Consider the following 13383-nt stretch of genomic DNA (forward strand, 5'->3'; position numbering starts at 1 on the left):
GATCATCAAGCCACTCGACCAACCCTGCTACTCACGTCAACACTACACCTAAACAAAATTATAGGATGAATTTGGATTTTAATCCTTTAATTTATAAAACAAACCCCATAATAATATTATTTTTGGCAATTTTGAAATCGGTAGTCAATGTATTAATTGAGCATCAACTCATCAATATTAATGCATTAGTTAAGCATTAAATCATTGATGTAAATGCATTTTACTTCTCCAATGCGCGGTTCCCATAAACAATAAAACAAATATGGGCAAAAAATAACAACAAAACAAAGGTGTCATAGTTACCAAGTATAGTTGGTATAAGTGGTAGATGTACTCATCACTTAAGCAAATAGTTTATGTATAAAATAATTTTAAAGGAAATATTTTTTACCGTCGGCTCAACCTACTCCTTAGCTTTTATATATATATATATATATATAAAAGAAATGTCCTAATTAATTTATGTTGCATCTTAAATTTTAAATTGAAAATGCAATTTTTTCTAGCTAATTTATCTATAAATTGCTTCCATAAATTATGATTTGATTATTGATTTATAAAAAAATTGTCAAAAGTGTATAGATCCCAGTGCAAGAAAAGTTTTGATGAATTTGGTTATACATTGTAACTAGAACTTGACCAAGTGTAATAGGTTATAGAATACTTATAAAGTTACTTTGTTTTAAAATAAAATTACTTAAAAATTACGTAGTTTTAGTTTTTTTTTTTTTTAGTTAGTGCTTTAGGAAAGAAGAGGACTGAACTTTGATACATAACATATTCTTGAACGGAAAACAATTACAAAATCAAAGCACACCACTTAAACAGACCTTGAACAGAACACCAAATAAAAACCATGGACACAATTTTAATCCATTACATATTCAAAGATGAAGGAATGCCCTTGAAGTACATGAATTCCTTTCTAACCAAACAAACTATAGAATTCCATAAACTTATCAAACTCTCTAAAATGAATTTTGAGGAATTGACCGAAAGTAGCAAGACACGCTCAACTCTCTCCAAAACTACCAAAGAGCCCATTCCAAAGGTTTCATGTCAAAAATACATTTTGAGAAAATGAGTAGCTTAGTTTTGATTATTAGTGGATGGAAAGAAGACATTTTCCCCATCCATGACATAGCTAGAGAAAAAGCCAACACAAATTATCAATATTTGTGTGTGTGTGTGTGTGTGAATTTGGCAATGTCCTGTATGTCTGGGCATTGACATAACCTGCACCAGACAACAATGCCAAGTTATTGAACATTGACTGCAAATACTGTATGAACATAATGATGACCATCAAGCCATGTTAGAGATCCAAAATTGTAGCCTTTATGGGCCTCCTTCCCATAGAATGAGACTTCATAGGATAGCTTTGTTATGTTCTCAGAGAAAACAAGTTTACTGGGGAGCACCTTGACAATCAATCCCTCTGGTGCATGCACTTTTGCTAGATATGTGACATTAAGGGGTCCCACATTGGTAACCGTTCTTTTGATTACTTTGGCTTGCTGGGTCCTTCTGAGCTTTTCTATGGAGATTGATGGGTAGTTTATGTTGGATATAAGGTTTTTATTGGATTTCTTTGGGCAGTTGAATTTAGTCTTAGACATTGACCTTATGTTTTTCAGTGAATAGCCATAATAACAAAGGAATCTGAGGTAGTCTTCAACTTCTGTTTCAAAGACTAAACCAGGATAGAGAGCTTTGAGTGGGTTAATTTCCCCAGATCCCATTTCATGTGGGTTGGCAAAGTGATTTGAACTGTTGGCCACAGGCTTCCTCATGTTGTTGTAGGTTGTTGCTGGAAACAAGAAAGTGAAAAGAACTGCATAAGTATCACTTCTCAATTTTAGAACTCATCAGTTAATGAACATTTTGAAAAGATCAAACTTGATCAGGCTCAGCAGACTACTTGGGTTGTGATCAAGTCTAATTCCCACTTTCCATAGACCATACTCTCTTCAGTCCAAATATAAGTAGCTTTTAATAATAATTCGCATACCAATAAGATCTTTATTCTCATAAAAATATATACTATTTTCCTTTTTTTAACCTTTAGTCCCAATTTATGATGAGTAAGAAAAAAGTCATAAATTTATAGTAAACACAAGAATCCAAGTTAATAAATACAATAGGTAAAATGAAAAGAAATTTCTACAAAAACTAAGTTGCTTATACTACCTTCGTTAAAAAATATAAGACATTTTTAACCAAATCTCACCTCCCAATAAAGTAGTTACCTACTTTCAAACTAACCCTATCTTTCCACATTTATCCCCATTAAACACCCTATAATAGATATGAAGTCATTATCAATAGAGGCACTTTTAAAAAAAAGATAATGATTGCACCTCAAAAGATTAAAAATACCTTACATTTTTAACAGCCAACTCCTCAAAAAATGTCTTACATTTTTAAATGGAGAGAGCAATTAGGAACAAGATTAATTGAGAAAAATGGGTTATATTTTGGACCAAAGGGAGTACAGAACCACTTGTTTTTCTTTATTTTTACACCCTTTTTAATCCGATCAAGCAGATGATCTTCACATCTTTTTCTTTCTTCAGGAGAGAGAGATGTCTCGAGATAGATTAAAAGAAGGGATACAATGAAACTTTTGATTCTTCAAGTTTGCCTTAATTATTGATTTTGTCCTTGAAATTTAATCTTCCGCAATCAAGTCCTTAAAGTTTCATAATGATACACAATTAATCCTAAAGTTGTTATTTCCCTTTCAAACTATAAGGACTAATTGTGTGTGGTTATGAAACTTGAGTGTCCATAATTTTCATTATCCCTTGAAAGAATAAGGACATTAATTATTGAACCTGTTGTCATTAGGGCTGACTTGATCATTGAAGGACTCCATCTTTTATGTACTGATTTTATGAATGCTGCTGCGGCACCAGTCACATGTGGGCAAGCCATGGATGTACCAGAATTGAGGCCGAATAAGGATGGTCTTTCCCCTGGTGGAACACTTCCCGGTGCAGTGCTCTTGGGTACTATGGCAGCTAAAATGGCAACTCCTGGAGCCATAATGTCCGGCTGAACAACACAATTGCCACAATTAGTGTCGTATAAGAAATGTTGAGAACATTTTCTTCCACATGAGAGGCTTATACGTTTGCGTTCCTTGCTCAAAATTTGAGCATTTGGTAGGGGGGGGGGACTACCTTGATTATGTTTTCTGTAAGAATTGAAGGACCTCTAGATGAGAAAGATGCCAACAATTGGTGAAGGCTTAGATCTAGCAGCTTCTACTGTTGGAAGAATTGTCGCAGTTGGGTTCCTGCATGAAGGAAATAAGAAAGAACGGCTGAAGAGAAACTTAAGTTTTTACTTAAGTTTTTAATTTTTCCCCATTGTTGGAAGTTTTTTTTTTTTTTTTAAGTGATACAGAAGAATTAAAGTTTATGTGAAAAGATGGGCCACATTGAAGCAAAGCTACGGACACTCGTTAGAATATGAAATTTGGGGATGCTTACTTGGTAGAGTTAATGTACTTTAGAATCTGATTCCCTTCAAGATGACCAACATTTGAGCAGGGAAAAAATGCCTGTTTAAAAGGATTATCTTCTTTTCCTCATCAATCAGTATCATCCCCATGGCTCCTGCATCTTGTAAAACTAGCTGCTTGATTCGTCTTCGAACGGTGGATCATCAGCAACACAAATCACAATCTTGCCAGCAGCTTATTGGAATCCAGTGATCCAGGACCACAGTTCCTGCATTTCATTGAAAGAACATTTCCTTATTTTACAATTATCATTACGGCTTTCTAACCTTTAGAGCAAACAACCTTAGTGTTGCTGGTATTAGTGCCACTGCCTACTACTATACATTAGCAGCATGTATAAATAAGAACAATACTATTTTGCTGAAACAGATCTTTCTTTGGGTCATATATGAGTTATTTTCAGAAGGCTTTTGACAAGGTAACACTTGAGCAGAAATGAGACATTAAGAAATATTTCCAACTTCATACCTCTAGTGTATTACAATAAGGCAATGAGGATATTCAAATGAAAAAAAAAGCTAAAGTAAAGTAGAATTATTAGGTCTTTGTTATCAAGTTTTCTTTAGTAGTATCATTACATGTGGAAGAATCTTCTGAATGAGCTAATGATGTAATATAAGTTATAAATAATGTGTAGGTGTTATTTAAAAATAAAAAAAAACATTAGAATCTAATAGAAAAACTTTGCCAAAATCATATACTCTCTCCGAATCACAAATATAAACATTTTCAAGAAGTTTTGTTTGGTTCGCAATTTAGGGCATAAGTAACTATGTGTTTTTTCAATTATACCTTTACTTCATTTATTACTCTTTTTTTTAAAAAAAATAATGTATTGAAATTTTAATTACTATCATCAAGGCTCTTATATAAGGTATTTAATGAGGATATATTGAAAAAATATAAAAAAATTTAAGAAATTAAAGTTTCAATAATAATTTTTGAGATCCGTAAACTAGTTATCGCTGTGCTATATTTTGGTCTAGAGGGAGTATATCATTTCAAAATTACATACCTGGCTTCTGATGCAGGGGAAAACCTAGCAGCCACATTCTCTCCGAAAACAAGAGGATACAACTTTGAATGAGTGAGGTTTGAGAAGTTAATGCCAAAGCCCTACCAGCCCAGTCACAGGTAAAAATTAGGATTTCCTATGCATGAAAACTACGTCAAGAAATTAACCACACCTTTCATTCTACTTGGCATCAGAAATCAAGAAACGTACTTGAAAAGTTTTTCCATTTCCAAGGACAACACTTGATTGAAAGCTCCTATCAATATTAGAAGCTGCAACAGTGAAACAGCCATGGAGCTGTGTTCACAACAGTGGAAGGATCAGGACCATCATTCCCTGCTGAGCACACCACCATGACACCTTTTTCTTCTGCATGAAATGCTCCAATGGCTATGGGATCACCCAGAAAGTCTGCTTCAGACGCCGAGCAATCCCAATGGAGATTGAGATTATATCTACACCATCTCTAACAGCATCATCTATAGCCTTCAATCTAGTGCCACCTGAACAACCTTCTTGTGAGCATACCTTGTAGGCGGCAATTCTAGAAGATGGCGAGCCACCTCTTGCCGTTCCTGTGGCCAAACCAAAAAAACTAGCATTCTTAACTTGGGTTCCAGCTGCTGTTGAAGCAGTATGAGTCCCATGTCCAACAGAGTCTTGGTGAGTCTTTGGCTTCTTCACCATGAGTCTTGTTTCCATCTGATTTGGTTTGGGTATTATAGTATCTTGCACCAATCAGTTCCTGCAAATTCACGGAGATAAGAAAATTTTTACCATAGCAGTAAATCTGCATATTTGATCATGCCAGTTATTCTCATTGAAAAAATTTCAGATAAGGAGAAGGAAGGAATAATAACCTATTGCAATTGGATAGCTTGAAATCATGACCCTGCATGCAGACTCCTTTCCATCTGAAGGGATTTCCCCAATACCCTCATCATTAAAACTTGGAGATTCTGGCCGTATCCCTTTGAAAAAGAATAGATATAAACTAGAATGAACGATATTGTTTAAGGTGCTTGTTTATATTATAATACATCACATACAATTGCCTTCTAATTAAGGTCAAGCTTAGGTCATTATTAAAATAGGTGAAAGTTATAGTTTTTAAGAGCTTCAGGGGCGAGGACGATTGTTGTGATGACTTAATATGAAGGCCGGGTTCGAATGATGATATGCTTTCACTGTGAGTGTGACATACAACCGAACCTCACCATCACTGTGAGTGTCCCTTCAAAACTCCTCAGGCCCAGCAGTTAAGCTAATGTGAGAACAATAAACATATAGTTTTGTAAAATAATATTAGAAAAGAAAATCAAAATAATATTTTTATAAAAATAGTCTAATTTAAATATAATCTACTCAAAATCTAAAATCTATTGAGCTTAAGTGAAATATGAAATACCCATTTTTTAAAATGAAACATATTTTAGTTTGGGTACAGTGAGTTTAAAAGTATCGAGGCAATGTGGGTAAATTTTTAAAAATTCACATACTCCTTTATAAAATTTTTCAAGTTAAGTGGAGCACTTGCCCACCACCATTACTACCTGTGTCTACCATTAACCCAAGGCATTTATGAGAATTGCATTTACAAGTGAAATTCTTGCCCCACCCACTTTGCAAAGTACACTACCATGAAAACATATGTTCATGATGTCATTTTAGGGTGTGTTTGGCCTAAAATTTGCAAAATTAAAATTTGGAGCTGAAGTCAGGGTTAAATCAGTTGTTATAATATGATTTATATTTGGATATTTTACTAAACCTTAGTTTTGAGTCAAAAGCCCAAAAAATCAGCTTCTTACCGAACCTCAATTTTGAGCCAAAAGTCTTTTCCCATCAATTTTTTCCTAAACAAGATTAAAATGATCGAACCTCAAGTTTGAGGGGGATTAAACAAGAACACAACCTTATTTTATGTCACTATGTCATATGTTAATTGAAATTTTGTTATCAAGTAATGAGTTTGTAGCTCATGTGACACTTGGGTGTTTCATTTCAGGAGTTTAATTTTTATTCGTAACCCTTAATGAATATAATATTGTGAACATTTGTTTGTTTTTCTATTATTCCATATGTGGAATAATACTGTCTTTGGGTATAATGTTGAAAGAAAAGGAAAAGCAGTAGTGTTATCTAGCGAAATCTACAAGAAGAAGAACAACACGTACTCTGATAATTAAACTGGACTGAAGCAGCAACACTTACCAGTGTCTATAACACCAATAATAACATCACTTGAAAAGTGTTGGTGTGGGATGTAGCCACGTGACATCATGCCCAAATCTGATTCCAAAAAGTCCCAGGATCTTGTCGTGTGCAGTTGAAGAACTGGATCTGGAAACACTGACACTACACCATGGTGCTCTGTTTGAAAATTACTGAGTCACAGTTAGTTCATTAAAGTACAAAATAAGTAATAAACGTTCCACAAACATATATCAAAATGTGCTTAAATATGATTTAGTTTTGTTCTTTCCTTTTTTCATGCATTAAACTAATTAGTCCTTTTAAGATTGGTGAACAAAATTACATGTACAAGTTTGATTAAGAGAGCATAATTTATATTCATGGAAGACAAAATGGTTTTAGTTTTAAGCAAAAATAATGATAGCATTAGTGAGCTTCGTTATTGTGTTGAGAACTCATTAAGGACCTCAAAGAAGAAGAAAATGATTAACTATGACTTAACAACAAAACATGCATTCCATATTGTGTAGGAATTGAAAACTTGTGAATAGTACATTTTAATTTGGTATACTCTGTTCATTCCATTTTAATTTTCGCTTTAGTAATTTTTCGTCCTCTTACTTTAACTGTTGTTTTATGATATCCACGAGTAATTAATACTTAGTTTCCAATTCTATCAGTAATTAACATATGGTTCTTTAATTTGCAACCAATCACATGAAATTTTAAAAAAGAAGAAGATATAATGAGGATCAAAGGTGGAGGCGGGACCAACAAGAGTCACAATTCTCTAACTTTTAAATTTTTTTTAGCAAAATGTAAGGGTTATATATTCGACCCCTAAATTACTACATTATAAAAGCTTAATCTACTATATGAAATTCTCATTTTAATTTTATAATAATCTTTTATGCATGTATAATTCAACTGTTGCAGTAACTTAAAAATATAATTGTCATAGTATTTACTTATTTTCAATAAGATAATGATATATTTGCTTTTAAAGCATTGATATCATTAATTTTACTTTCATTTTATATTTGATTAAAGAAATTAGAAGAATTATTACTAACACATTTTATAAAGTGCCACAACACAAATCCCAAGATATATCAAACAAAGAAAAGAACATATTATTTAAAAGAATTAAATAGTAAATTGAACATGTAAGTAATAGAGTTTTTTATATTGAACAGAACTTTAGATCCCAAAGATATATTTAAATTATTCAATACTTATGGGAAAAATGAAATATTTGCCAATTTAATGATAATTTATATTGAGAAAAAAAATTTAAAATTTTATTGTAAACATGATAATTAATTATTCTTATACCATGAAAAATTAATTAGTAAAATTTAAAAAATGAATACACACACATATTTGTTATATATTTGTAAAATTGAACATAAATATATAGGTTAAAAATATTTATGTTATGTTAGTGATATATATAGATTTAATTTTTTTATTATCATAAATGCTTTATCATTTCAGCCTCCTAAAAAAATTTTATGGCTCTGCCCTTGATAAGGATAATCCAGTAAAATTAAATTATATAATTTATTAAGTTACTATTACCTTGTTTTTTAAGGTATGAGGAATATAATTTGTCAACAGTTCAGCCTAATCTCCGTCACTGTATTAAAAGGTAAAAAAAAAAATAAACATCTCCTAACTAGGTTGTGACACATACAAGTGTTGGAATTTAGATCTCCAACCATTTGTTTGATAGATGATAGCTTCTATATTTTGTACTCACTTTAATTAAGCCTTGCCCGATTTTGCATAGGGCAAGGCTTAAGAAATTGGAGAGAAAAAAAAGAGCAACAAAACTTTTAGGTTTGGGTCTAAAAGCCTTGCAAAAAAAAGGGGGGGTTAGGATCGTTGAAAATCTGCCCTTTTTTTAAGGTTATATTGTTATTTTAAGCATGAAAAACTCAAAATTCCTAGCTTAGACTGAAAGTCCCTTTATCTTTTTTTTTTTAAAAAAAAATCCCATGCATTGGGGAATACCTTAAACAAAAACACTTCAAAAGAGACAGTATTGAACTCGCACAGGGTCATGCTGTTATACTTCTTTTTCTTTTTGGTGTCCTATAATTATTTCTTATTAAATTTAACAACAATGTGACAGTATTATTATTGGTTTCTTAAACACCGTCCAAATTGCAGGTGCATGCATCTAATTCTAATTGTTAGAAAAGCAAAAGAATGGCGAAAATATATTTTAAAAATTGGAAAAAGAGGAAGCAAATAAGACGAGTACCAGACAATGCAGAAGCTTCACTCTCTGTAAGCATGGCTGAGAATCCACTAAAAGCATGGCTGTAATGGTGGATTAGAGCTATCCTCTCACTCTCTCCTCTGTGAAAAGTTAAAGTTAAAAAGTCGTATTGGATTAGTTGCACTAATTTCAATGCTAATTATTATTTTAATTTAATAACGAATTAATATGTTATTAGGATGTGGAAAAAAGAAAAAAAACGCTTCTCAGGGTATGGCCCCGCTTTTAGTAAGTTTATATATGTCTTATTGTGAGGATTATAATAAGAACAAAATGCTCCTAACAATAATGAAATGTTTGAACGTGGAGAAATAATCAAATGGTGATTAAATAAATTAATATATATAAGTTGCAAGATAAATGAAAAACCTTGGAATAAAGGAAGACAATAGCTGCAAATGTGCTGATTCTGGAACTTGAGAATCTAACCCAATGCTGTTGGATGCTGAACTTCCCATGTAAACAACATAAGGCTACATGTAAAATACAATAAGAAAAGCTTAAGAAGTGATCTTAATTAGAGTAAAAAATAACAATGACCAATTAAAGGCAACAATATAATCTTCAGGCATTAGAGAGGTGTCAGTGTCAAGCTTCTCTGTCTTGATTTTCGGTTATGTCCTCTCCATATACAAGCACACAAAACAAAATATAGGCATGCCTTACCTACATACATACATGCATGCATACATATATGAAAACAACATGACCAATTGACTTGGAGAGAACTCCTAGAGATAATAATTTAAAGTAATAAATAATGGCAAAAAATATGACTTGTCAAACAAAAGAGAGAGGTCAGATATTCTAGGTCTTTGATCTAAACTAATCTAGTTAGCAGCTTGTAGACATCTTTTTGGAGGGCATATCTCTCACCAAGAATTTAATTACTATTACATATCTAAAGTTTGAACTTGAGACTTCTAATTAAAATGAACCAACATCCTTAATCAATTGATTTTTGAAGAGAACTCCAACTAGAGGGAGAGATTCTCCTTTGATTTTTTTTTTTTTTGTTCTATTGACTCTTGAGATAACAAAACAAGGTAGGTATATATATTTTGTGATGTGTCTCACTTGACCATTCATGTGTGTGTGTGTGTGTGTGAGAGAGAGAGAGAGAGAGAGAGAGAGAGAGAGGACCTTGGGAATTTGATGTGATGATGATAAGGCTATGGAAAGAGAAAAGAGGAGGAGGAGAAAAGGTACAAAGAGGAAACGAAGGAATTGCAGAAGGGAAGCCATTGAAGATATATATGTGGAGAGAGAAGAAAGAGCTTCTTTCTGTGTGCTGATGATGAAGACGAAGACAAGTGCATGAGTTATGATCAATTTATAGGCCAAGTGAGAACTGATGAGAAGTGAGACTGAGATTTGATGCTTCAAAGTTCAAACATGAACCATGTGAATGCACATCTAATACTTGTTTAATTCTTTTTACACTACTTGTATAATTGGGGTTTGGATACAGTGAGGCGCACACATATGTACGTGGCACAAAAATTATTATTTGTTTAATGGAATGTCTATCAAAAAATTTGTCACGCAATATTGAAAAAGCACCAAATCTTAAATTTGTAGAGAAATAATATAGGCATGAAGGTGTTTTGATTGTTGTTTTAAATTTTTAAAAAGAAATATATTTTAATAATTTTTAAATGTTGATGAAATTTAACGAATATAATGGAGACATTCATTAAATATATGAATTTATGTCACTCATTGAATTTAAATATGTATACTTAAATAAAATGTGTTCTTTATCCAATAAGGAGAACATTATTGTTTATCCATTGAGCAATTAATCATTTAATAATTATGAGTCAAAAGTCTTAAAAATATTTTCTGTTATGTGCTGTTCTGCATTTGGATACTCCGAGAAAATTAATTGGGGGGGGGGGGGGGAAGCAAGATCTTAAAAGAGACAGGATTAATTTTCATTTCCTTAAAGAAGACGACAAAATATGCTTCACATGGAAGCAACTTAAGTCTCCGTTCGTTTCACGGAAAAGAATCAAAATCTTTGGATTTACGTTTTCATAAATAAGAAAATAAAAAGATCTAAGAAGAAGAAGAAGAAGAAGAAGAATATCACATGCTTCAAAGTAAATATAAATAATAATATACATTAATTATATTATTTAATAGTGTGGTGTTCTTTATTTTCCTTTTTTTCTCTGTCTGTTCCTTTATGTTTTCTTCCCGACATTTTCTTCTCGTTGCTCAATTCACGTGTCGTTATAGTTTATACTACTTACTTTGATTTCAGCATCTTCTTCTTTTGTTCCTTTTATTTGGATATATTATCTTTAATTCTTTTGCTTTTAGCTCTGTGAAGAACAACTCTAAATATGCTTAGAGAGCAAATGATGAGCTGACAAGTGTTACCACGTTGATCATTCTATAGATTCTCATGCATAAAACCACGTTGCAATAATATTTAATATGCATGATTTGTGAACACCTGGATCCTACTTATCTTGGTGATCTTTTCAACAAAATGTTGCTAATTAGATATATTTGATTAGGTAATATACAATGGTGGAGAGAGAATATATTTAGTCTTTTAAGCCAAACTTTGATTAGATACTTGATTAGGTAAATGTTTAAACAAAAAATTAAAATAATGGGTCAGTAGTATATGGACCCCTTGAAACGTGAGGAGTCCCAAGATTTTCTAAAGTAAAGAGAGGATGTAATATAGCACTGAGTTTCATTTCAGGTATGTAAGTCAAGTGTATATCTACGGAGAATATCAATAAAGGACTTTTGGGAAAATTTAATACTTGATAAAGACCTAAATGAACTGAATACTTGTTAAAACAACAATTTTACTCATTAAATAATAATGTGTACTTGTTAGCAGTTCTTTTATAAAATTAAATTGCTTACAGGATACTTTATTGATATTTTCCCTTTTAACTATCTCTAAAAATATTTATGACAATTAAGGATCATCTAATTTTAAAATTTCAAAAAAGGACCATAGTCTTAGTTAGTGTTAAGCACTCATTTTGTACATTTTTTATACTCATATTCATATTTTCGACACTTAGTTTTTCAATTCTCTCATCAATCATCTTATATATGTTTTTTAATATTTATCTTCCATGTTTTCAACATTAAAAAACAAAACAAAGATAAGTGTTAAAAATAAAAGATGATTATTGAAAATATCAAAGATGACTTTTGGAAAAAAAAAAAAGAAAAAATGATGGTTGAAAATGCTAACGTTGAGTATTGGAAATGTAAAAAAATAGATATTAAAAAAAATGAAAGATGAGTGATGAAAAAAGAAATTAACTTAGGAAAAGCTTTGAGAAAACAAAAGATAATTTTTGAATTAAATGGGCGATCAATGTGTGTTTGAACTGGAAAAACCTTGAACTTATAATATTCCAAGTGATGTGATGGGTTGGTAGTGGAGAAAATTAATGAATTTGAGAGTAAATCTAAGTAGAGTTTCTAAATTATGGCATGTGATCTTTTAGCCTATGTGGCACTATAAGTTGATAACAATGGCCTATAAGTTGCTACCAGGACAGAGTGCTAGATTTATGCAAGCCTCCTTTGTGTGGGACAAAATAAATAATACCAAAACATATTATTTTATTTTGTTTGTTCACAACAAAATAGGTTGGTTACTCAAAAATATTAGTTTCCTTTAATTGCTAGATTGATTGCCTTGTATATTTATTTGTGTTATATAATGCTAAAAATGAGACAATTATTCTTCACAAGTGATTGGTTCAAGGATTTATTTATATACTTATTTAGCAAAACAAAATTAGGAAAATAGTATGCATTGCATGCTTTTAAAGCAGAGGCAATAGTGACCTAGGATAGGCATTTATTCTTTAAATTGATACCAACAAATTTAGGTTGGTTCAAGTTAGATGTAGGTGACTCCATTGACAGCCAAAACCTTCTTGGTTCAATGGCACCCCATGCCTTTTAAGCAATGATTTAAAAATAAATCGGATCGGACGATCGGACCAGATGAACCATCAATCGATTAGACTAACGATTAGGTCAAGCCAAAAAAATTGTTTGGGAAGTTTGGCTAGGTTGGACCGCTTTGAACTGAAGATCGAATTGGGAACCAAAATTAAGCCGTGAACCGGTTTCAGTTTTTAAAAACTGAACTATTTAAAAAATGTCTCTTTTTATTTTTTCTAGACAATGATCAATTTTTTTAATTATTTGATGTTATATTGTATTATTTGGTTTATTAAGTCATTATAAAATTAAAATATTTAATTTTATTTTTAAGTTAAGTAGCAATTTCATATTTATTTTTTATATTTAAATTATTTTATAAATATATAATTTTTTTAATTTTATTACTACATTACC

At 31.5% G+C, this 13383-nt stretch overlaps 1 pseudogene; it reads right to left on the reverse strand.

The window, feature by feature from the left end:
- Positions 1-695: 695 nt before the first annotated feature.
- On the reverse strand, positions 696-10400 carry LOC129314813 (CO(2)-response secreted protease-like; annotated as a pseudogene).
- Between the last annotated feature and the right edge of the window lie 2983 nt (positions 10401-13383).

Source organism: Prosopis cineraria, unplaced genomic scaffold, assembly GCF_029017545.1.
Source record: "Prosopis cineraria cultivar Desert tree isolate PC_DT_omini unplaced genomic scaffold, ASM2901754v1 PC7, whole genome shotgun sequence".
NCBI lineage: Eukaryota > Viridiplantae > Streptophyta > Magnoliopsida > Fabales > Fabaceae > Prosopis > Prosopis cineraria.